Here is a 23,342-nt window from a genome sequence, read left to right as displayed (position 1 = left end):
ATTGTGGCCTGCTAGCACCTTGCCATACTATGCATACACTGCGGGAAGCATCCACTGCAGTGCTTAATTTGAACCCGTAGTTCCTGGTGCTCGGCACTTGGTGACGCTGTTCGACTAATTTAGAGATAAGCACAACAGTTGTTTATTAATTCAATATACATTGAAAAGGAATAATACCTCCCATTCCACCTGCCCCCTTGTTGGTGCTACTGGGCTATGTTAAGACCCTCCCCAAATCCTCCAGGCGCTTTTGCGCATTTGCATTGATGTTGGCAAAGAGAGAAGTGGCGTTACACTGGGGGAGGAAGTATTCACCAGCATTAAAGGATTGGGTATTTAGCATGACCTACTGGAATACCAATAGTAATTTGTATTCTCAATTACAACCCCCAAGGGCAAGGCCATGAGACATATGGCAGCCATATAAATCCTACCTATTAGCGCAAACATCTGTGTGCTCACTGACAGATCTAATGGTGGAAAACCCCCAAGAGGGAGGGGAAGAAAATTGTTGAAAAGTGGGGTTAAAGGGGGATGGTGCTTGAAGTGTATTCTTTTTTACAGCCCAGTATGGTGTGTTGCCACATATTGTATTCGTTATGTGTGTATATGAACTGACGATGTACTGTATGTTTTTTTCTGTGGAAATATAAATAAAGCATTAAAAAAAGAAAAGGACTTATACCTGCCCCGAAGCCATTCATGTAGCTTTGGGGGCCTGGAACATTTGTTTTTACATGTATTTGCTGCCCTGAAGAAACCCTGCTTTAGGGGCAAAAGCCTTGGTTGCATCTGTATGCCTGATAAGTGCAAAGGAGGATTTTGAAAGTACCTAAAGAATAAAACTAGGAGTTATGGACTAAATTTGTCTGAAATCTTACTTTTTACCCAATAGAACTTAGGGGGTCATTAGGATGTCGGGCGGATCGCCACCGCCCGCATGGCGGTGGCGATCCACCCGACATCCATCCCAGCCCGCCAGCCATTTCCCCCCGCCATATTACTATGGCGGGGGGACCACAGCGGACGGAAAGACCGTCCTCCGCTTTTCCGCCTGGTCGACAAGTCGACCGGGCGGAAAAGAGTGTAATATGGTGATGGTGTCTGCTAGACACCGCCATCCATATTATGATGGGGCGGACACATGCCTTTCCGTGGCAGCAAAGGCATGCAGGAATCTCTTGCTGGGGCCTGTTGAGGCACCCCCTGGGATTCTTAGGGGTGGGGGGTGCACATGGGGGGTACCAATGTACAATGTGGCAGGCACCGTGCGGTGCCTGTCACGTTGTGCATTGAAAGGCATGACGCATTTTAAGCATTGCGGGACGGTGCTGAAAGCACCGCCAGCCGCAATGTTAAATATGCGGGATACACCCACTAGTGTGGCTGGCGCATCCTAATGGCCCCCACGGTACCCCCGCCCTTATGGCGGGCAGTGCGTTGGGGGGCCATTAGGACCCCCGCCCTCCTTTTCTTTCTGGAAGGTATAGAGAGTCTGTTTCAAGACAGGAGTGATGGCCAGGCATGGCACAGGAGAGTTGAATTAGGTGGAGCGGATAGCCTCCCACTCAGTGTTGCAACTATCATTAGTGAAACAGGGGCAGGTGCATTGGGTCTCAGGAGTGTGAGGGGCTCAAAACATCCAAAATACGGGGAGTGGTATTTTCAGTTTCTGTTTTTGTTTGATGTATTTTTTTCTTTTACAAGTCTCACATTTAGTGGGGATTATGAGCTACAGAAAAAGTACTCAAATTATCTCATATACCCAAACCCTTGCACTCAGGCCTGTCCCTTCCACTCTCACAAATGCTGCCACAACATTTTGGAGTGGTGGGGTCCACCTTCAAAACATTTTGCTTTAAGAGATGCAGAACAAAAATGATCGAAGACCTCTGATTTACAGGCACATGCATGCTATGCTGCAACACAGAAATGAAAAAATAATGCATTTCTCTCTGGAGAGACCCATATAAGCTTTTGCTTATTATCTTCTCCTTTTAGGGAAATAAAGCACTTTAAAATTAAACCTTGGGGGCGTGGCCAAGATGGCGGGCTGACAGGACGCACTTGCCGAGAGCTCCCGAGCCCCTGGAAACCCTGCACCGCTTACATCCGCTGATCCCCCCGGATCGAGTGGTAACCACACCTGGTGACCCCCGTGGTGGTGTAGAGCAGTCGGCAAGCCCCAGGTGTCCCGCCACAGTGGTGATTCCGCCCGGATACCGACTGAGCCGGCGCCCGCTGATCGGCTTGTGGGAAGCCCGAGAGCCGCGAGACCTTCAGGCTTGGGGTCTCGGCGGCGTGATCCAGCGACTGCGAGTGGCCTACCGGAGTACCTGCGCTGCAGCGACCGAGTGGGTGCCGAGGCGGCCTTCGCCGGCGGAGCGGAGCCGAGCGGAGAAAGGCGACGGAGGCGTAGCCGGCCTACAACTACTACGCAAGACCGGGGCTCGAGAACGCCTGCTCCACGTGACTGCTCCGGCCCACCCCTGGCCATGGCGGAGTAGAGTCGCGCCTCCGGAGTATTTGCACATCTAGGCGAGCCGGCCCTAGTTGCCTCTCGCCCTACGGGCCTGCCCTTCGACTGTGTGTGTCGCATTTGGATCCGTGACGGAGGTAGGCCTCGTTCACTGGGCGTTGGCCCCACTGACTGTAATGGGCGGCCATTTTGGAGACCTCGGACCGGCCGCCCGGCCTTGATCGGGGCCTCTGCGCAGCAGTGCTTCCTGACCGACGACTGAGTGCCCGGCCGGCTTCCGCTGCTCGGCTGCCCTGACCTTAGGCGCCTCTTCACCAAGCTGCGGCCATCGGGGACTCCCGCCCCGCCAAGATGTCGAATGCCAGGGGTCAGAGGAGAGGCGACCGTACTTTGCCGGACATGTTGGGACGTGGTGCCCTGCGCATCAGGGTCCGGGGCGTCCCGTCCAACGAGGAGGGTGACGACGTGACCGCCTACCTGGAGGCCCTCTTCCGCGCAATCTTGGGGGAGTCAGAGGACTTTCAAGTCCGTATCGACAGGGCGCACAGGGTGGGCCGCCCTCGCAGAGCCTTGGCGGCGGGCGCCCCCCCGGACATTTTGGCCTTTCTGCCAGACTTCCCCCTGAAGGAGCGGATTCTCCGCGAGGCACGGAGGCACCAGCCTTTCCGCTTCAGAGATCACCCGGTGGCTCTCTATCAAGACTTATCCACGGTCACGCTGCAGAAGAGGAAATCTTTTAAAATTGCCACGGACTTCCTTCGGGAGCATGAAACGCAGTATTCTTGGGGGCACCCCTTCCGCTTGATCTTCCGGTGGAACGGGACATTGCACCAGCTCCGGTCCCTCCAGGATGTCTGCGCAGTATTGGGAATCACGGCTTCGGATGCAGACACCCCGGCGCCGCGCCGCAGGCGAAGCACTCGAGACGGTTGGCAGCAGATCGGGGAGAGGCGCTCCCCACCACCGGAGCGGCCTGACTTGCCCACGATTCGGGCGGACATGTCGAGCGCTATCCAGGAGGCCTCCAGAGCAACAGCGAACAGTGATGTGGCCTTGACGGCCTGAACTTACTCCGGGGGGAGTCTACATTAGCTTTTCATCACTGCAGGTGCGAGGGTTCTGGGGGTAGGGGGGGACGGGGGTGCTGGTGGTGGTGGCTGAACGTCCACTCAATCGACTTTCCACGGCCTTGTCCGATAAGGACCGGACTGGGACAATGACTTTTTTGAATGGCTTGAGAAACGGGGGTGGGAAGGGGAGTTGCAGGGGAATGTTTCGAGTTGGGGGGTTTGTTGGGGGGATGGGAGTTGGGGGCAGTGTGGAGCTGGGCGTGCGAAGTTCCGGGGGAAGGTGGGGGTCCACTTAGTTGGGGGGTTTTGGGGTTCGGGGACTGTACTGTGCCGTAGGGATGTTTGCTTTCGCTGTGTGCTGAGGTTTTTTGTTGTGGCCTCTGTGTTTCGCCCGCTGGGCCTTGCCCGCCTTCATGTGCGTTTCTGGGGTTCCCCTCCTTGATGGCTCTTAAGGTTGTTACTCTGAATGTGAAGGGGCTGAATAACCCGGTTAAGAGGCGGGCCGTCCTGTCTCTGTTGGAGAACTCTCAGGCCGACATCTGCCTACTGCAGGAGACCCATCTGCTGGCCAAGGATTGTCCCAGAATGCGTACCCCCAAGTTCCCCACGCAGCTCTTTTCCTCCAGTGCTTCTAAAACGGCAGGAGTGGCGCTCTTGTTCTCTAGGGGGTTCAGAGGGGAGGTTTTGCAGAAGGTAGCGGAACAGAAGGGGAGGCTTCTGGCATATAGGATCAAGGTGGGGGGCTTGGTGATGACTGTAGGCTCTATATACAGCCCCAATGACCACCAAGACCAATTTTTGCACAGGGTGTTGGAAGACGTGGCATCCACCTCTGACAGGCACATAGTGCTAGGGGGAGATTTGAATTTGGTCTTTGATGCGACTCTGGACAGATCTGTGCAACGGCGCCACCAGTTGGGAGAGCTTTCGGGCTCGGTTCGTACCCGACTGGAGGAGCTCGATATGCACGACATGTGGCGCCGCCTCCACCCCGCGACCCACGCGTATTCCTATTTCTCTCATGCACACAAGTCCTACGCGAGACTGGATCATCTCCTAGTGACGGGCCCGATGTTCGCACTAGCCTCGAATGCCGACATGGGGGTCCTCTCTCTCTCTGACCATGCGCCGGTGGAGGGTACCTTCAGTCAACCCCCGGTGGCTCGCCCGAGAGGGGTCTGGCGTCTCCGGGACACGCTGCTGCACAGGCGTTCGACGGTGCAACAGATCCGCGCGGCCATAACGGACTTCCAGCGGGTAAGCGACAACGACGACACCTCCCGCGCGACGCAATGAGCTGCCCTGAAGGCTGTGCTCCGGGGCGAATTTATCGCTATCTCCTCTGCGGAGAACAAGGATCGCCAGCTCAAGAGGGACGAGCTTACTCGGCAGGTGTGGGAGCTGGAACAGGTACATCACAGAACGGGCGACCCCAGAGTCTGGAGGCAACTGAAGGCCGCCAGGAAACTCTTGTCTGCTCATGACACTGACCGGGCGGAATACGCGGTGCTTCGCTTGAAGCACAAGTATTACACCGGTGGAGACAGGTGCGGCCGGCTCTTGGCGCACAAGCTCAGGGTGCAACATCAGCAGCACCGGGTGAAAGAGCTGGTTACTCCTACCGGAGGGTCAGTCACGGAGGACGAGCAGATTGCGGACGTTTTCCGTAACTTCTACGCTGATCTCTACACTGGCGAGGCCCCCTCCGCCCGGGCGGAGGCGGACTATCTGGAATCGGTGTCGCTCCCGACGTTGACGCCGGATCAGGCCCAGTATCTGGAGCGGGAGATTCGGATCGAAGAGGTGGTTACGGCGATCTCCCAGCTTAAGACGGGTAAAGCCCCGGGACCGGATGGCTTCATCCCTCTTTTCTATAAGACCTTCTGTCAGGAACTTGCGCCTCTGCTGACACGCCTCTTCAATACGTTTTCGGAGCCGGGTGCCATCCCCCCCGAATTTCTCCAGGCCACGGTCTCCGTGATCCCGAAACCGGGCAAGGACCGGACTGCCTGCGGGTCCTACCGCCCTATCTCGCTACTGAACACGGACCTGAAGGTTTTCACTAGCATACTGGCAGCACATCTGGCACTTCATCTCCCGGGCATGGTCGACTCGGATCAGGCCGGCTTCGTGCCAGGCAGGCAGACAGTGGACAACACGAAGAGGGTGACTCATATTCTTGAGAAGGCCTCCAGGATTCCCGGGGAACGCATGCTCCTCTCCATAGACGCGGAAAAGGCGTTTGACAGGGTGCATTGGCCCTATCTAGAGAAGGTCCTGGGCAAGTTTGGGGTCGGCGAGAGGTTCCGGCACCTGATTTTCAACTGCTACCGGTTTCCGTCCGCGGTGGTCCGGGTGAATGGGGGCAGCTCCCGACACTTTCCAATAGAACGTGGTACGCGACAGGGATGCCCACTGTCCCCTCTGCTCTTCGCTCTTTATATGGAGCCGTTTGCTCAAAGGGTCCGACAGAACCCCGATATCACAGGGGTCAGGATGGGGGAGTTTCACCATGCGCTTAGCCTCTACGCAGATGACGTCATTTTGACGCTCGATGACCCACGGAGGTCCCTGCCTGCATGTATCGCGGAACTGGACCTCTTTGCCGCGGTGGCGGGCTTCAAAGTGAACCTCGGGAAGTCTGCTGCCCTCGATATCTCGCTTACTAGCGCCACCAGAGCTGACCTGCAGAGGCTTTTCCCTTTGAGCTGGTCGGGGGACCGGATTCCGTATCTGGGGATCCTCTTGGCACCCTCACTCCCCGCGATGGTCACGGCCAATTACACGGCTTTGAGTACGAAAATCAGAGAGGAATTGGCCCGGTGGGATAAGGGCACGTTATCGCTGCTGGGCAGGGTGGCCGCAGTGAAGATGACCCTTCTACCTCAGGTGCTATACCTGTTTAGGGCGCTCCCGCTACAGCCCCCCAAAGGATGGCTCGCGGAGACTCAATCGGCCATCGCACGTTTTGTGTGGCAAGGCCGTAGGCCTCGGATCAAACGGACCATAGCTACGCTGGCGCCTGAGTCTGGAGGACTAGGGATACCAGACTTGCAGAAATATTTCCAGGCCGCCCAATTGCGCTATTTGGTGGAGTGGAGCCGGTGGGAGTCGGATAAACACTGGCTGTTTCAGGACCAGGCGGTAGCAGGCAGAACGCTACAGGAGGTGCCTTTCCTGAGACTGGCCCATCGGCCCCCTAACCTTTACGCCTCTTTTGTGACGCAGGTCCCGCTTCGGGTGTGGGACTCAGTGGCTACTAGGCATGAACTCACTACCTTTCCCTCTCCCTTCACGCCGCTGATTGGCAATCCGGACTTTGGCCCGGGTATGGAGCCTGGCGCCTACGATCACTGGCGGGCGGCCCGCTGCTACACCTTGTATCATCTATATGGCCCAGAGGGTGTCGTCCCCTTCCAGGACCTACGTCGGGATTATGGCCTCCCGAGACGGAGCGCATGCGGTATATGCAGGCGCGCCACTGGGCGCTACAACCTCAAGTGCGCGCGACGGCAGACCCGGAGATCACGGTGTACGAGCGCTGGCTAATCACTTGCACGTCGGACGCTAAGCTCATCTCCGATTTGTACAAGATGCTGCAGCCCCCCCCATTTCATATCCACAACCCGGGTAGGGAGCGCTGGGAGCGGGAGCTTGGTCGAGTGCTGAGTCATACTGAATGGGACCATATCTCCTACCGGGCGCGCCACTCTGCCTATCACACGGGGCTCACGGAGACCTTCACCAAAATTTCAACCTATTGGTATCGCACTCCTGAGAAACTACATGAGATGGATAGATCAATACCGGGGACGTGCTGGCGTAACTGTGGTCAGAATGGCACGCTTACTCATATCTTGTGGGACTGTCCCCTTTTGGCTTCTTATTGGGAGGAGGTCCTCAATGAGGTTGACAAATGTTTTGGGATAGAGCTGCCCCGATTCCCTGCCTACGTCCTATTGGGATTGCCGAATGGATTGATGTACCCTCTCAGATCTAAAAGGGGTAGACAGATAGCGATAGCTTTGGGGTCAGCTGTACAAAACATACTCATACACTGGCGCTCCACCACGCTCCCCACTGTTGTCGGCTGGCTGCACAGATTGTGGCATGTCCTTGGCATGGAGAAGCTGTCCTTAGTGGTGGCAGGGGACGTAGATGCTTTTGAGGAGCTGTGGGCGCCTTTCCATAATCTGTTGTGCTCTGAATTCAAAGAAATCACCTGCCCTAGGTATCTCAGATTGTTGCGTCTGACACCGCCGCCGGACCCGCCTGTTTGATTGGTCTAAGCCGGCATCTGGTAGCGGGGGCAAACGATAGGTTGCTGCAAGGGGAGAGCGAGTGGTTGATGGCACAGTACAGGGGGTGGGGACGGGGTGTGGGAGTTGGGGGGTTGTTGGCTGGGTAGGAAATGGGGCAGGATTGTTTTCCCCACCCTTTTTTCTTTTTCCTTTTTTCCCTTTCCTTCCCTTCCCCCCCCCCCTTTTTTTTTGTCTCCACCCACAGGTGCGCGAGCTGTGTTTCCAAGCATGATGGTGCCCATTGTGGCGAAAGAATTGCTTTGATGTATCTAATGTACCGTACGCACTGATTATGAGGGCACCTGTGGTTTTCTTTTTCATGTACTTTGTTGTTTCCTTCCTTACCCTGCTTCAATAAAATACTTTAAACCTAAAATTAAACTTTCGTTCCTCGTTTTGAAATGCATGTTTTCCCTCCCATAAATCATCATAGAGAGGCCAGGGCCAGCTAGCTCTGTCACTCCCTCTGTGATACGAGGATCTGGAATTAAAGCATTTTCAAGAGCTTCTCATTTTAACTTTCAGTTCATGTGTTTATCAAGCTTGGTGTGGCTCAAAATGACCTGGGGTGCAAAACAAAATGTCAGATGTTTCTGGGCATTTGAGAACATTCCCAATAATAATATTGATTTGATCTTGAAAAATAATTTTATGGCAAGAACGGAGGCTCCTATTATGCCTTCTTTTCTTGCTTTATTCCAAATAGCAGCAAGATAAGTAAAGAACAACAATACCCAGAAGGCACAGCAGAAGAACTACTGGCCAATGGTTTTGAACAGAACAAACAATGAACCAATCACAGTAAGGCTAGTATATATGAACAGATCTGACCACGAGTGGCCCTCTTTCCTTGCTGCTACGCAGTCAGATAAGCAATATATTTCTTCTTTCTCACTCGTTTCATGTGTTTATGGCATTCTTGTTCATTTATTGTTCATTTATTGTTGTGCTTTGAGCGCCGCTTGCACTCGTTTATATTCTCTGCCTTTGAGCGCTGCTCGCGCTCGTTTATTCCGTAATTGCTGGTCCCGTTTTCGGACCTGTCTTTTCCCCCTCGCGCGCTTTGGTGGTTGGTTTCTACCGCTGCTCACTTCCTTTTGCAGTGTAGCCTTACTGCGTTCCTGCCGGACCTCTTCTGCGAGGCTCCTGTCCTTCGGACCTCTCGTTTCTTCCTCCTCACGGTCCCCGGCCCCAAGGGAGTGTTGTTTCCACACGCTCACACCCCTTTTTACCACCCTTTCAGTTTTAACCCTTGCCTCACTGCCTTTTAGCCCTATTATGGAGGTTCCCAGCTCCCCTGAACTAGACAATGAGGAAAGTGAAGCTTTTAAACATGATCTTAGTCATTTTATTAATTCCTCTGTGGAGACAGCTGTGGAAGCTTCTATGAATCGTGTTTCCAAACACATGGAGAACTCTCTCATGAGCCTTATGACCAAAGCGTTGGCCCATTCTGCGGGGGAAAGCAGAAAACGTAAACTGGTTCCTTCCACTACTATTTCAAAAAATGTGTCACGGCTGAGTCGCGAGTTGTCCTCGCATTCGACTGAGGGCTCGGTCCATCCCAGGCCTCGAACCACGGAGGGTTTTAAGTCTGTGGGCAAAAGTAAATCCAAGAGTAAGAATGTAGAGGTTCCTAAAAAGCTGGTCATTGACTCCATCCCTGATACGGATGATGATGATGATGATATGGGTGACACTGATGATTTGGCAGACTTGTTTCAGATTAATGATCCTCCCAAGAAGGCTAGACTTGACACGTTTGCGTCCCAACCTGTGCTTGACTCCGAGGGCAATCCTATGTTTGACCCCACTACTATACGACACCCCAATTCTACAGAATGGTTCCCCATCCCACATGTGGGTGATTATATCTCCTCCAAGTTGCGTCTTTCACTGGACAAGTCTGTTAGAGCTAAACTTAAGTCTGAATGTCCCAAACCTTCCTTACCTTCTCATATAACTGTCACTTCTTCCATTGACCAACCTCTCCTTACTTTCTTTTCGAAATTTGGCAAAGATCCTCGCAAGGGCGTGGACAGAGCCTGGTCCACTTGCCAGGACAAATTATTGGATGCTGTTGGTCCTTTGGCCCGGGTGCTGGACATGACGGAGACTGCCCGCCTTGAGGGGTCTGACCTCAACCCTGAAGATATCTCTCTTTGGATTCAAAGATCCTTTTGTCTTTTGGGCAATGCCAACGCTGCAATTATACATGAACGCTGCAAGGGCCTGTTAATCAAACTCGATCCAAAGTTGGCGAATCTGGCCTGGCCTCCCAGGATCCTGGTGTCAAGGCGGATGGTCTACTTTTTGATGATTCCCTTGTCAAGGACCTCAGCCGCTATGTTTCTACCTTTGCTTCTTTGGACAAAGCCCAATTTTCAGTTAAGAAGGTTTTCGCCCCTCGGGTTTTTGGCAGGGCCGGCAGAGGCAGGAACCGCTCTTCCGGCCGTGGTTATCAAAACCAAGGTTCCAGAGGTGCATCCAATTCCGGCTATCAGGAGTACAAGCCACAATTCTATCCCCAACGAGGTCGTGGCTTCCGTGGCCGTGGACAAAAAGGCTTCCGCAACAACAACAGCCACGTCAATACCCAAGGTAAGCCCCTCTCCTCCAGTCGGAGGAGGTCTGTCTCTTTTTCTTCACAAGTGGCGCACTCTCACAGCGGACTCTTGAGTCCTCAATTCTGTCCAAGGTTATCTCATAGAATTCTACGCTCCTCCTTTCCAGGCTACTTTTCCTCCGCCTCTGTTTTTTTCCGCAGACGTAGCTCTGCTCGTCTCACAGGATGTTCAAAATCTTCTTCTCAAACAAGCTATCCTTATAGCTCCCTTCGATCCCTCGGTTTCTTAAGCTCTCTCTTTTTGGTTCGGAAAAAGAACAAAAAGGTTCGTCCTGTCATCAATCTCAAGTGGTTCAACCAATTTGTGGTTTATCGCCACTTCAAGATGGAGACCATCATCCATCTCAGGGACACTGCGTCCATCCGATTGGATGGTCAGACTGGATTTACAAGATGCGTATCTCTCGATTCCCATTCACGAATCTCACACAAAATATCTTCAATTTCAGTGGATAGGTGTCACCTACCGTTTTTGCTCACTTCCTTTCGGTCTTTCTTCCGCTCCTTGGTGTTTCACCAAGGTGATGAAACCTGTCGTGTCCTATCTAAGGTCTCTAGGCATTCGTCTAATCATTTATCTAGACGATATCTTACTCATGCATACCGACAAACAGTCTCTTCTTGCAAACCTCAGCGTTACTCAGTCTCTTCTCCCCGACCTTGGCTTTCTGATCAACTCAGAAAAATCCATGCTGGTCCCCTCTCAAAGTATAGAGTTTCTGGGTTTTCGGGTAGATTCTTCCACCGCCTCTCTTTACCTTCCTCAATCCAAGGTTTCAGCCATTCGCTCCGAGATTCGTCAGGTTCTCCAGCTCTACGAAGTGTCCCTTCGTTCTCTTGTAAGAATAGTGGGACTTCTTTCGGCGTCTATTCAAGCCATCTTTCCCGGTCCCCTTCATTATCGCGCCCTTCAACAATTAAAGATTAGGCATCTCCGCAAAGGACTCGCGCATTCCGATCTTATTCAGCTAGACCTAGAGTCATGCCTCAAACTTCAATGGTGGATCGACCATTTAGATGCGTGGAACGGCAGAACGATCTTCGCGATGGCCCCAGATCTTGTCTTAGAATCAGATGCCAGTCTGTCGGGTTGGGGCGCCCGATGTGGTTCAATCTCGACTGGAGGTACATGGTCTCCAGAGGAGTCGTCATTGCACATCAACTGTTTAGAGATGCTGGCAGGCTCCTTTGCAATTCGCAGTCTGGCCAAAAACAAAGCAAGTTGTTCCATTCTTCTTCGGATGGACAATGTTTCTGCGTTCCGCTACACAAACTATCTTGGTGGCACAAAATCCAAACCCCTCGCAGAACTTGAAAAGAGTCTTTGGGAATTCTGTCTCGAACACAAACTGTCCCTGCGGGCGGAGTACCTGCCAGGCAATCTCAACGCCATTGCGGATTGGCACTCTCGTTATCTTCGAGATTCAAGCGACTGGAGGCTTCTTCCCTCTGTTTTTCTTTCTCTTTCCCGAAAATGGGGCCCTTTCTCTATTGACCTTTTTGCTTCCCGTCTCAATTCTCAACTTCCCGCTTTCTTCAGTTGGCGACCGGATCCTCTCGCTCTAGCGACGGATGCCTTTCTCCAGGACTGGTCCCTTCACCTCAATTATGCTTTCCCTCCGTTCCTGATGATCAACAGGGTGCTTGCTCAAGTCCGACGTCAGTCGACCTCTTTGGTTCTGTTGGCTCCTTTCTGGCAAGCTCAAATCTGGTTTCCTTCACTCCTGAAAATGGCAGTGGACTTTCCGATTCTTCTTCCTTTCAGCGAAGATCTCCTCCTAGACCCTTAGGGCCTTCCCCACGCCATGATCCTGGACCAATCCCTGGTTCTCTCAGCATGGAAAATTTCCGGTCTTCCTCTTCTGACGTCATCGTTTCACAGGAAGCTTCACTCTTTATCAGTCAAGCTTGGGCCCCGGGCACTTCCAGAGCCTACAAGTCAGCTTGGACTTCATGGTCAAGCTGGTGTCTGGAACGGTCTGTCGATCCCTTTTCAGCCCCTCTAAGTTCTGTGGTTAACTTTCTCGCTTCTGAAGCTAGCGCGGGTAAATCTTACCGCACTGTCAATCTTTACAGATCCGCTATTTCTCTGAACCACTGTCCCATTGACAACAAGCCGGTAGGTACACATCCTTTGGTGTGTCGTCTTCTCCAAGGAGTCCGATTCTCGAAACCTCGTTGGCTAAGTATTCCGTTTTATGGGATGTTAATTTGGTATTTAAATTATTTACTTCATGGCCTGCTAATGATGCTCTCTCTCTCAAAATGCTTTTAGCCAAACTTACCATGTTATTGTGCTTAATAACAATCAAGCGTGTTTCTGATGTCAGGGCTTTGGATTTGTCTTTCAGACAATTTTCACCTTCTTGTGTTTTGTTTCAGGTTCACAAGCGTACCAAAACCAATTTGCAAACTGTGTTTTATCCTTATTTCCCTTTCTAACCTCAGCTCTGCGCTGGTCAATGCCTGAAAAGTTATGAACAAAAAACTGCTGATCTCAGGACCTCCTCTCATTCGCAATTGCTCATTTCTTTTCGCAAGCCCCATCATCCTGTTTCCGCTGCCACGCTCGCCCGTTGGGTGCGTTGGATTATGTCCCTCGCGGGCATTGACATTTCCGCCTTTGGTGCTCACTCCGCTAGGGGTGCTCTGGCCTCTAAAGCCTTTTGGGCAGGCTCTCATTTGGAGGATATTCTAAAATCAGCAGATTGGTCTAACGATTCTGTTTTCAAAACATTTTATTGCAAACCTGTTGTTACTGCTTCTTCTTTGGTTGTTGATATGCTTTGAACAAGCATAATAGGAGCCTCTGTTCTTGCCATAAAATGTAGATTTTCCTAGTACTTATGACGGAAAGTCTGAATTTTATTAAAGACACGGAGGCGAATATTATCCCACCTCTACATTACTAACTATCTCTGTTTTTTCCCACCCTTAGGGACTCCGGCTTTACCACCAGCCTCCTCCTAAGACTGCGTCTGCGGCTGTGGACTGTCTTTCTTCAGCTGGATCATTGTTTCCCTTCTGCTGGACTTTCTTCCATCATTATCCTGCCGTTCTGGGTTTCCTTCAGGATTTATTTGCTTGGATTGTGACTTTTTGCATCTTGTTTGCAATTGTTCCTCTGTTTATACATTTTCACTGACTTTCTCGCACAAGAAAAGAGGGCTACTCGTGGTCAGATCTGTTCATATATACTAGCCTTACTGTCATTGGTTCATTGTTTGTTCTGTTCAATCCCATTGGCCAGTAGTTCTTCTGCTGTGCCTTCTGGGTATTGTTGTTCTTCACTTATCTTGCTGCTATTTGGAATAAAGCAAGAAAAGAAGGCATAATACTCGCCTCCGTGTCTTTAATAAAATTAAGACTTTCCGTCATAAGTACTAGGAAAATCTACATTAAAAGCAAGTTTTCTTAAATTTTGTTTCCAAACGATAGAAAAAAATGAATCAACTCAAAGAAACAAAAATGTTACATTAAAGACTCTATAGAGAAAATACTGTATCACTGCCCAGGCTCTTAGAGCTGCCTTCTTGGGCCATACTCCGCTGTCTCATGTTACAGGCACAAACTAAAATAGCTTCACTGGACTTTGAGCTCTTCCCCTCTCAGCTTATTAGAGCATCAAAGGTAAGAATTTCAGTTATGCTGCTCTGCAATTGCAATGTATTGAGACTTTCTGATAAACAAAGGCCCTGGTGGTCTCCTATTCCCTCTTGGGGAAGGGTCTGGCATCAATGGAGTAAGATGCTAACCGTGGATCTCCTAGTGGAGCATTCTCATCCAGCGCCATCCTGTCATTATTAGCATCCCCATACCATGTGAGAGTGACAAGCAATAACACGCTTGTGCCCCGACCTATGGAAGCCAAAAAACTCTCCATAGCAGCCTTTGCTAAGCAGGACCAGACAAGAGCTGGGACCACATGGTGAGAGCTCTTACGACGCCCACAGCCACCAGCAGAGACGAGCCTAGCCTGTGGAGGTGGAGACACCGCAGTGTGTGTGGTTCTCCTGGGTGACCTCAACGGCTTCAGGTGGGGAGAAGAATATTGGCTGGCCGCATGGACGAGCAGCCTAGTGCCGGTGAGAGAGGGGATCCATGACAGTACCTGCCCCGTGAGCTGCAAAGCCTTTCCTGGCAGCCTGAGTGGGGATCCCCTTTAGCCTGATCTACACTTGTGCTGCTATGCTGGGCTGAGGTGAGCCGCCTCGAGAGAGATGACTGGGCACTTGGCCTACCCTGATCTAGCAGGCTCTGACTGAGACCAACGCCACCTCTAGGTATAGGGTCTTGCTGGACAGGCTGTGGGGCTGACCTGTCAAATACCCTTGCCAGTCTCCCTATTTCTGGGCACTGCACTGCCAGGGGGCCAGAGGGGGTCTTATATCCACTCTGAGGGCAGCACAGGGGGTGAGGGGAGCACCTTGGGGCACAATTGGAATGCCGCTACCACTCCCGAAACAATGAGGAAATCATCTGGATAGCCCCCAGCCTATACTGGAGGGACGCTTGCTGACTGTGGCAAGATGGACCTGGAGGAAGGACATTAACGGGCAGGCCGGCTGGGCTGCAGCTCAGGTCAGCTCCCCGCCCTCGTACTCTCTGCTGGAGTGTACCAAAGTACATAACATAACAGGTTGGGGAGAAAGCAGATAGACTGGGGTCCTGATTAGTAGGATCCCAGTCAGACTAGTCAAAAACAGTATCACGTTTAGCAAAAAGTGGGGGTAACCATCAAAATCAGAGCCTACTTTCCTACAGAGATCCACTTTAATAACCAGGAAAGGGTGGCTCTGCATTGATGCTGGAGGGGACACATAGTATATACCACGTATTCAGCCTTTGTCAGGGGATGCTCATTTGGGTAAAACCGGGGGTACCCTTTCAAGTTGTAGGTGAAAAGCAGAAACAGGAAGGAGGACCATCCTAGATGGCTGTCTAGTGGGTAGGCACATCTCAATAGTCAATATTTATGTCCCTAACACAGACCAGAGCACATTCCTTGACACTATATCCCACACTCTGCTTCCCCACATGTATTAGGTGATCGCTATCGGGGGGATTTTATACAACCATTGAGACACCCGCACTCACCAATACAGTCACTACACACCTGCTGACCCTCCCAAAGAACCTGTCACACCGCCACTCACCCACAAATACAGCCACTGACACACCCACTTACTCACCGATACAGCCACTCACCACTGGCGCCTTAGCAGGGGAATGTCGCCTCATTGCTCACGGGGCATTGCAAAAGAAACAAGCATTGGAAATGCAATAGGTCTCGCAGCATTAGAGTTAGTGCTTTTAGAATTGTTTATGGGTTTTTTTGTAAATCTTTAGCATTTTTGTTTCCTGTAGCCAATGCTAAAGAATTAAAAAAAAAAAAGCCATAAACATTTGTAAAAGCTCTAACTCAAATGCTCCGAGACCTATTGCACTGTGTGAGGGTGAGGGGTTGAGGGTGAGTGAGGGTGAGTGAGGGTGAGGGTGGGTGAGGGTGAGTGAGGGTGAGTGAGGGGTTGAGGGTGAGTGAGGGTGAGGGGTTGAGGGTGAGTGAGAGTGAGGGTGAGTGAGGGTGAGAGTGAGGGTGAGTGAGGGTGAGGGTGAGTGAGGGTGAGGGTGAGTGAGGGTGAGTGAGGGTGAGGGTGAGTGAGGGTGAGGGTGAGTGAGGGTGAGGGTGAGTGAGGGTGAGGGTGAGTGAGGGTGAGGGTGAGTGAGGGTAAGGGTGAGTGAGGGTGAGGGGTTGATGTTGAGGGTGAGGGGTTGAGGGTGAGTGAGGGTGAGTGAGGGGTTGAGGGTGAGTGAGGAGGAGTGAGAGTGCAAGAAAGTTGCAGTTTGGCTTTGAAACAGATCTGAGAGGTGTCTGCGTGATTAATGAATGATGCATAGGAATGGACAGAATGGGAATGTGTTTCGAGGACGTGCTCGGGGTGTGCATACTGGAAGCAGGGTGATGGATTCGAGGCTATGAGCGAGGGTGATGCCGAGCTCACCTCAAGGAGAGGGTGAGGGGCCAGGGCAGAAAGTAGGTGCAACAGAAGGAGCTGTGTAGCAAGAAACGCTGAGGAATGTGACACTGGTACTGCATAATGTGAAGTGTATTCCCCGCAGTGCTCAACGTTCACGGGATTTAATAACCCAAAATACACTGTCAGCAACAGCAGGGACTGGTTATTTGATGTTCCGACAAACATCGGTCTAGTCTGTGCTTAACCGCGATCAGCCGCCAGGGGGTAATGCAAGAAAATCTATCTGCAGGTTTGCTTTTCACTCCGTAAAACATGTTTATTGGAGCAAGTCCAGTGCTGTGCCTACCTGAAAGTCTTTTGTAATCTCTTTTAGATGTTCTAATGTGGCAAGTGCGGATATACACGAGGTGTTGTATTCCTGCTGATGCCACACTGTTAACTGGAGCGAGAGCTAGCTCCTAGGATCCTTATAACGAATAATTGGGGAATGGCTGAGGGAGAGGATGAAGCGTGGGTGCTTCTGCAGGAATAGCTCACAGCGATGCGTCATGTAACTGTCAAAAAAGTTGGAGAAAGGAACGTTTCAGGTGAGGATGGCCCTGCAAAAAGTCTGCAAAGTTATTGTTTGTGACGTCAGGGGGAAGTGGGGATTTAAAAAAAAATGCGACACGGCGGGCAGGGGAGGGGGCGGAGCGGGTAAAATAAACAAACAAGACGGAGGGAAGAGAGGGGAGGGGGGAGGAGAAATGCGACACGGCGGGAAGGGGAGGGGGCGGAGCGGGTAAAACAAGACGGACGTGCACGCGCTTTTAAGCTCAATGCGCATGCACATTGAGCTTAAAAGTCACGGGCACTGCAAGGAATCGCCACGATTCCTTGCAGTGGATAAAGAGTGGATAAGCCCCCATAGTCTCGCTTGCTCGATGCGCATGCGCATCGACAGGCGAGACCTAAAAAGAAAATGATAATAATAGAAGTTATCATTTTATTTTTAGTATCGTCACGGGCAGGGTGGGGTTTGGCTCCCCTGATGTCGGGGAGAATGTGTGGTTGCTGTATTATAAAGAAATGCTTTATTTCTCCTCGTTTTTGCTGTTTCTATTTGTGCTGCATTGTGCAGTACACACAGAAACAGCAAAACACCATCCATGATTGTTTATGTGCAGGAAGGTGCCCCTTCCTGCACATAAACAATCATTTAAAAAGTGACGAGTTGCAACTTCTATGAGTGCTGCACAAAGCAGCACGCATAGAAGTTACAACTCGCCATTAAAGAGTGTTTATGTTCAGGAAGGGACACCCTACTGCACATAAACAATCATTTCCACAATGCAGGCATCCTTGCACTATGGTTAAAGGGTGCCTGCCTTGGCGCTAGGCAGCTGTAATTCACGCCAGTGCAGCAAGAAACGCCGTGCTGCACCGTGTTGTAAATACGGTGCAGCCCTGCATTTCCAAAGTGGCGGAGCACAGCGTTACGCCAAGAAGGCTATCGCTGCGCTCCATCACTTTCCTTGTAATTATACCCAAGAGTGTCTAGAAAGGTTACACTTGTTGTACTGATGTCATATGTGAGTTGAAGTTTGGATTGATTGTTGTTGAGTATCTGAAAATATTCACCAAATTCTTCATTGGTACCATGCCATATCAAAATAAGATAATCTATGCAGCATAGCCACATTATTATTTTCTTAGTTAATTTATCATTCTCCAGCTTTCCAGGCGATTTGCTGCTCCCACCAACTCATTAGAAGATCAGCATATTTTGGCAAAAATGAAAAGCTCATAGCTGTTCCTTTCGTTTAATAAATACATATTTTTATAACTACTGTGTGGTTCTCTGTAAAAGGGAGACCAAGCGGGTGGAGGAGGTTTACCCCTCAAGAGACTGGGGGGTTGTTGATTCTGCCTTCCCTCCCTCTCTCCAATTACCCCAGAACGAATACAGTACGGACAGGCATCCTTTGTTTTCATCGCAAGAGGATGATACGGTAGAAGGCTCCTTTAACTGGGTGTACACGGACGACGAAGCCACGCCCCGACTGATACCAGGACCGTGGGATTAGCTAAAATCCAAGAAGACCATAGAGCGGCGTGTGACGACACCCAGGAGACGTATGGAGGTCGAGAGTTGGAGCAAGGAGACGATTACTGGAGCAGGGAGAGGAGAAGAGAGTTAGCAGAAGGAGTCGCGGAGCCAGGAGGCCAAAGTCCCCGCGTAGCGCCGTGCCACATTACCGAGGGAGGAGTGTGGCTTAAGCAGGTACGGCAGCGGTTTGCAGGCTGGGTTGGGAGAAAGGGAAACTGCTCTCCGTAGTACGGCAAGCGACCGACTTGTGCCCTGTGTCTATAGTGTAAATATCCATTCCTCTTCCCGTCCTTCCCGCATTCCCTCTCCACCCTCTCCTCACTTCAGTTTTTCCTCATGTCACCTGTATAGACCCATTGTGTAAAAACACGTCTGCAGCAGCGACCTCTACACTCCCCCAGTTCCACTCGGGCATTCAGATAGAAGACTCGTGTCCTGACAGCCTCTTCTATATCTTCCTTTTCCTGCATGGCCTGTGGTGAGAGGAGCCAAGGACCAGGACGAACGGAGTGAAGAAGGAAGAACAAGGCCACAGAGACTTCTCCCCCTTTCTGAGGGAACACGCTAACACAGATCCTGCTGGGTTCTCAAGAGAAAGACTCACGTCACGCTATAAAAAGACTTTCTCTAAAATAAAACCTTACATACCCAGAACAAGCCTCCGATCCCTTCCTGTAACCCCGCCACATTCTCCTTTCATTTAACCAATATTTTAATGTTGCATTCTGGTAAAACAAGCTGCTTAAAATTCCTTCAAGACTAAGCCTGAAGGCTGTTCCCCACAGCTTGTGGAGTAACAAAAAGGAGAGTAAGGGATGCATTCACCAAGTGTGAATGGAGATTACTTCTGTTCCCCTGGGTAGGGTATTCAATTAACAAAAGGAGTATCACCATAGAGAATCATGGATTCTTAATGGGATGTGTGTTTGAAAAAGGAAAGAATTCATCCTTTTGTAAAAAAAAACCCTCACTCGCCAACCTAGTGGTGACATGCTTCATCATTGGGGTCCATCCTGATGACCGAGTGCCATCAGGGTGTGCTACGACACCTGGAGTACAGTGGAGCTGGTTTGTGAGTGTTAGGTGCAAAAACATTTTTTAAATTGTCCTGGTTTAACTTATTAGGAAAATACATTTTTATTCGTAAGTAACTGGACAATGTTAAAAAGAGTGTGGAGATACTTTGAGGGTAATTATGACCAAGAGTATCTCTGTGCGGTGGTCTGGTCTCTCCACAGCTACCACTGGGATAGCTTTCTAATGTTATCTTTGACCTCTTAAATCACCATGTGGGTTGTTTGGACTGGTGCAAGGTATCCACTTTAATTAGTGGACAGCATATACCAGGCCTACTTTTCACAGTCTCCTTTTAGAGTGCTATAATAACCCCCCTGTGTTTTAGGTAGGCCTGTCCTTTGTTGCATCTGGTCTAATTATTAAGGCCTCGGACATTCCTGGATTTTATACATATCCCGCCCTCCTCTGACTTCTGCAATCGGAATTCCTCCTGGGTGCCCTAGAGTGCAACTGTCCAGCTGTGTGGCTATCCTTTCCCCTTCAGTTGTCTTATAAGCATGTGATACAAACAACCACAGGAATCCTAATATATAAATCCAAACCTCTCTATCCCCAGAACAGAAAGGCAACATCCCCAGTGTTCTTAATGCAGTCGTCTATGCAAGCCACAATATTATATCCTTCAGCTCTCCCTCCTTTCGTTTGCTTCAATATTTCACTGTTACAAATGAATATATTATTATACAAGAACAACTCCTTCATTTCCTTGAGCATGCTTTCATGCTGATAAAAATGGATGCGCCTTTGTTCCAAAAAATATTCACATGCGTGTAGACCTATCTTACGTTCAATGTTTTTATAAAGCGAAACCAGATCCATTGTAATACGTTTGTACGTTTGATGCCAAGGTGGTCCATCCAATGGCTGTAATAGGCCTGTTGTATCTTTGAGATATGAATTCAAATCTTTCACTAATGGTGCCAGGAAGTGATCTATGTATTAGAAACCGGTTCTAATATTGGGCCTCTTGCCAATACATTCGGCCTTCCTGGAGGATTTTGTGTATTTTTATGGACTTTTGGACAAAAATAAACAGTTGGAATAATCGGATGATGTTCGAATATTTGTCTTCAATTGGGCCATTGCTTTCTGACTTCGACCACTTTCACATTTATAGGGGATCCATTTATCAACATGCTTCAACAGGTTTTCCTCCATGCATTTATTAATCTGACAAAACATTCTATGCCTGCAGTGGTTAAATCACAATAATAGGCTGTGCCTCGCTGCTTACCTACAAGGTTTTGTTTGTGGAAGTGCTTAACTTCCGGTTACGTTTCATGTTCTCGCCACCGTTCTGTTTACAGCAGTGTTCCTTTCGCGTTCTCAGCACAAGGTAAGTGATGGCAGCCTCCGTCCTGTTTAGTATGTCTCCACTTCTGCGCCTTGGCTCGGTAGATTCTAGCGCACTTGTTCCTTGATGGCAGTGCGTTCTTCCCGGCAGGACCATGCTGGATTATAAATTTCCCAATGTTGTCACTGATTGGTGACAAAGACGAGACGCACTAATGGGAAAAAGTTAATCTGCTCAGTTTATTTTTCCATGCATACAAAATGTAACACCCAACGCAATTCTAAGTAAGTAAGTACATTTTATTATGCATGATTAAAATCGTGGCATACACAGGATTGTAAAGTACCATCATAATGAAATAAATAAAAGCAGCGTTTACAAGATCATCACTCAATCCATCAATCAATCAGTCATTTGTTAAGCTCACTACATACCCGCAAGGGTCTCAAGGCGCTAGGGGGGGAGGTGGGGGTTGATACTGATCGAACAGCCAGGTCTTTAGTATCCTCCTGAAGGTCAGCAAGTCTTGGGTCTGTCGTAGGCTCAGTGGGAGGGTGTTCCATGTCTTGGCCGCGAGGTGGGAGAAGGATCTCCCATCGGGGGTTGTTCTTCGGATGCACGGGACGGTGGCGAGTGAGAGGTCGGCGGAGCGTAGCTGGCGGTTGGGAGTGTAGAAGGAGAGCCAATTGTTGAGGTAGGCTGGGCCGGTCCTGTGGAGTACCTTGTGTGAGTGGATGAGGAGCTTGAAGGATATCCTCTTGTTGACAGGGAGCCTGTGCAGGTTTCTCAGGTGGGGTGATGTGGCCATATCGTGGTACATCGAGCATCAGTCGTGCCGAGGCGTTTTGGATGCGCCGTAGTCGATTGATTAGCTTGGTCGGGGCTCCCGCATAGAGGGCGTTTCAGTAGTCGAGTCGAATCTGCTGCTGACGAGGGCCTGGGTGACTGTCTTTCTTGTATCTGTCGGGATCCATTTGTAGATCTTGCGGAGCATGCGGAGGGTATTGAAGCAGGAGGAGGAGACGGCGTTGTGTTTAAAACTCACATTTGGACGTTGCGCTTACAACAGTTCTTAAGTGCACTGTGCGTCAAGGTGAACTGGTCTAACAAGTACTGTGACAGTTTTAGCCACCATCATTTTATGTCTGCTAAAATTTTGAGTATTTTGTGCTTACAGATTTTGCCTAGTCGGTTATGGTTGGGGGTCCATGAGGCGTGGTGGCTGGAGCTAGCAAGGACAGGCGGTGATGACGGACTAGCCATGCTACTGTTTTTTTTAGCCGATGTCCACTACCAATGCAATTCGGTCCACCTGGAACTTGTTCACAAGTTAAAATTCAATAGTCCCTCACCAGTGTTTATGTTGTCCTCTCATAGAATCATCATTTCCATTTCCTCAATTTCTTGAGTTCCTGATGTTACAATAGCGCATTCCTGTAGGAAGGTGGAATCTGACTGCATGGTTACCCCCACTTTTTTCCTGGTGTTTTGCTGGTTTTCTGGGATCCTGCTAATCAGGACCCCAGTCTATCTGCTTTCTCCCTAAATTGATTGCATGTACTTTAGGTACACTCCAGATTGGATTCTGGGGTACCCTTCTAAGTCCCTAGTATATGGTATACTATGTGCCCAGGGCATACACCAGAGGCCTCCCAGGGGCTGCAGCATGTATTATGCCAATCCTGGGAGACCATTCAAAATTACACAACAGGTCTGCTACAGCAGCCTGTGTAAGGTGGTGCATGCACCCCTTACTTAGATATAGTTTCACTATATCTACCTTATATCACTGCACATATAAACCTATCAATCACCCCTATGGCAGGCCTTATCAATCCTGAAGGCTGGGTGCTGGGTTTTGTGTGAGAGGGTGCCCATGCATGAGCAGAGCCTCTCTGCAGTATTCGGAATCTGTTCTCTAGGGTTGTTCTGTGATGCAGACAACCATATACTCTTAAGTGCATTATAACCTTGTGGTAAATGCTACCTTTAAAACGGCTGCAAGGAAACATGTTGTGTTTGGTGCCAAACACCTTGGAAGCATACCTCCCCGCCGGTAACTGGCGGGGGAGGTATGATTCCTCGTTCTCACCATTCCACGGAATCTGCCCTGATTGAACACACTGATTCAATAAAGCTATTACAAGATCAGGGAAAGAACGCTGTCCTAATTCTACTAGATCTTACGGCGGCGTTCGATACCATCTCCCATTCTATATTGATAAATAGACTTAGCGATATAGGAATCACGGATGTTGCATTGGACTGGATAATTTCCTTCCTGACAGACAGGTCCCAGACCATCTCCCTGGGCACTTTTCTTTCTAAAGAGAAGAAGGTACATTCCGGAGTCCCACAGGGCTCAATATTGAGCCCTTTATTGTTCAATATATATATGGTCCCTCTCATCTCTTTAATTGAGTCATAC

General features: G+C 50.1%; 1 pseudogene; it reads left to right on the top strand.

Annotated features, from left to right (window-relative positions):
- The first annotated feature begins 9,188 nt into the window (after positions 1–9,188).
- Positions 9,189–22,102, top strand: LOC147692085 (uncharacterized; annotated as a pseudogene).
- The last annotated feature ends 1,240 nt before the right edge of the window (positions 22,103–23,342 follow it).

This window comes from Lissotriton vulgaris, chromosome 9 (assembly GCF_964263255.1).
Source record: "Lissotriton vulgaris chromosome 9, aLisVul1.2, whole genome shotgun sequence".
Classification (NCBI taxonomy): domain Eukaryota; kingdom Metazoa; phylum Chordata; class Amphibia; order Caudata; family Salamandridae; genus Lissotriton; species Lissotriton vulgaris.
The sequence above is the reverse complement of the archived record's forward strand: the minus strand, read 5'-3'. Positions and strand labels throughout refer to the sequence as shown.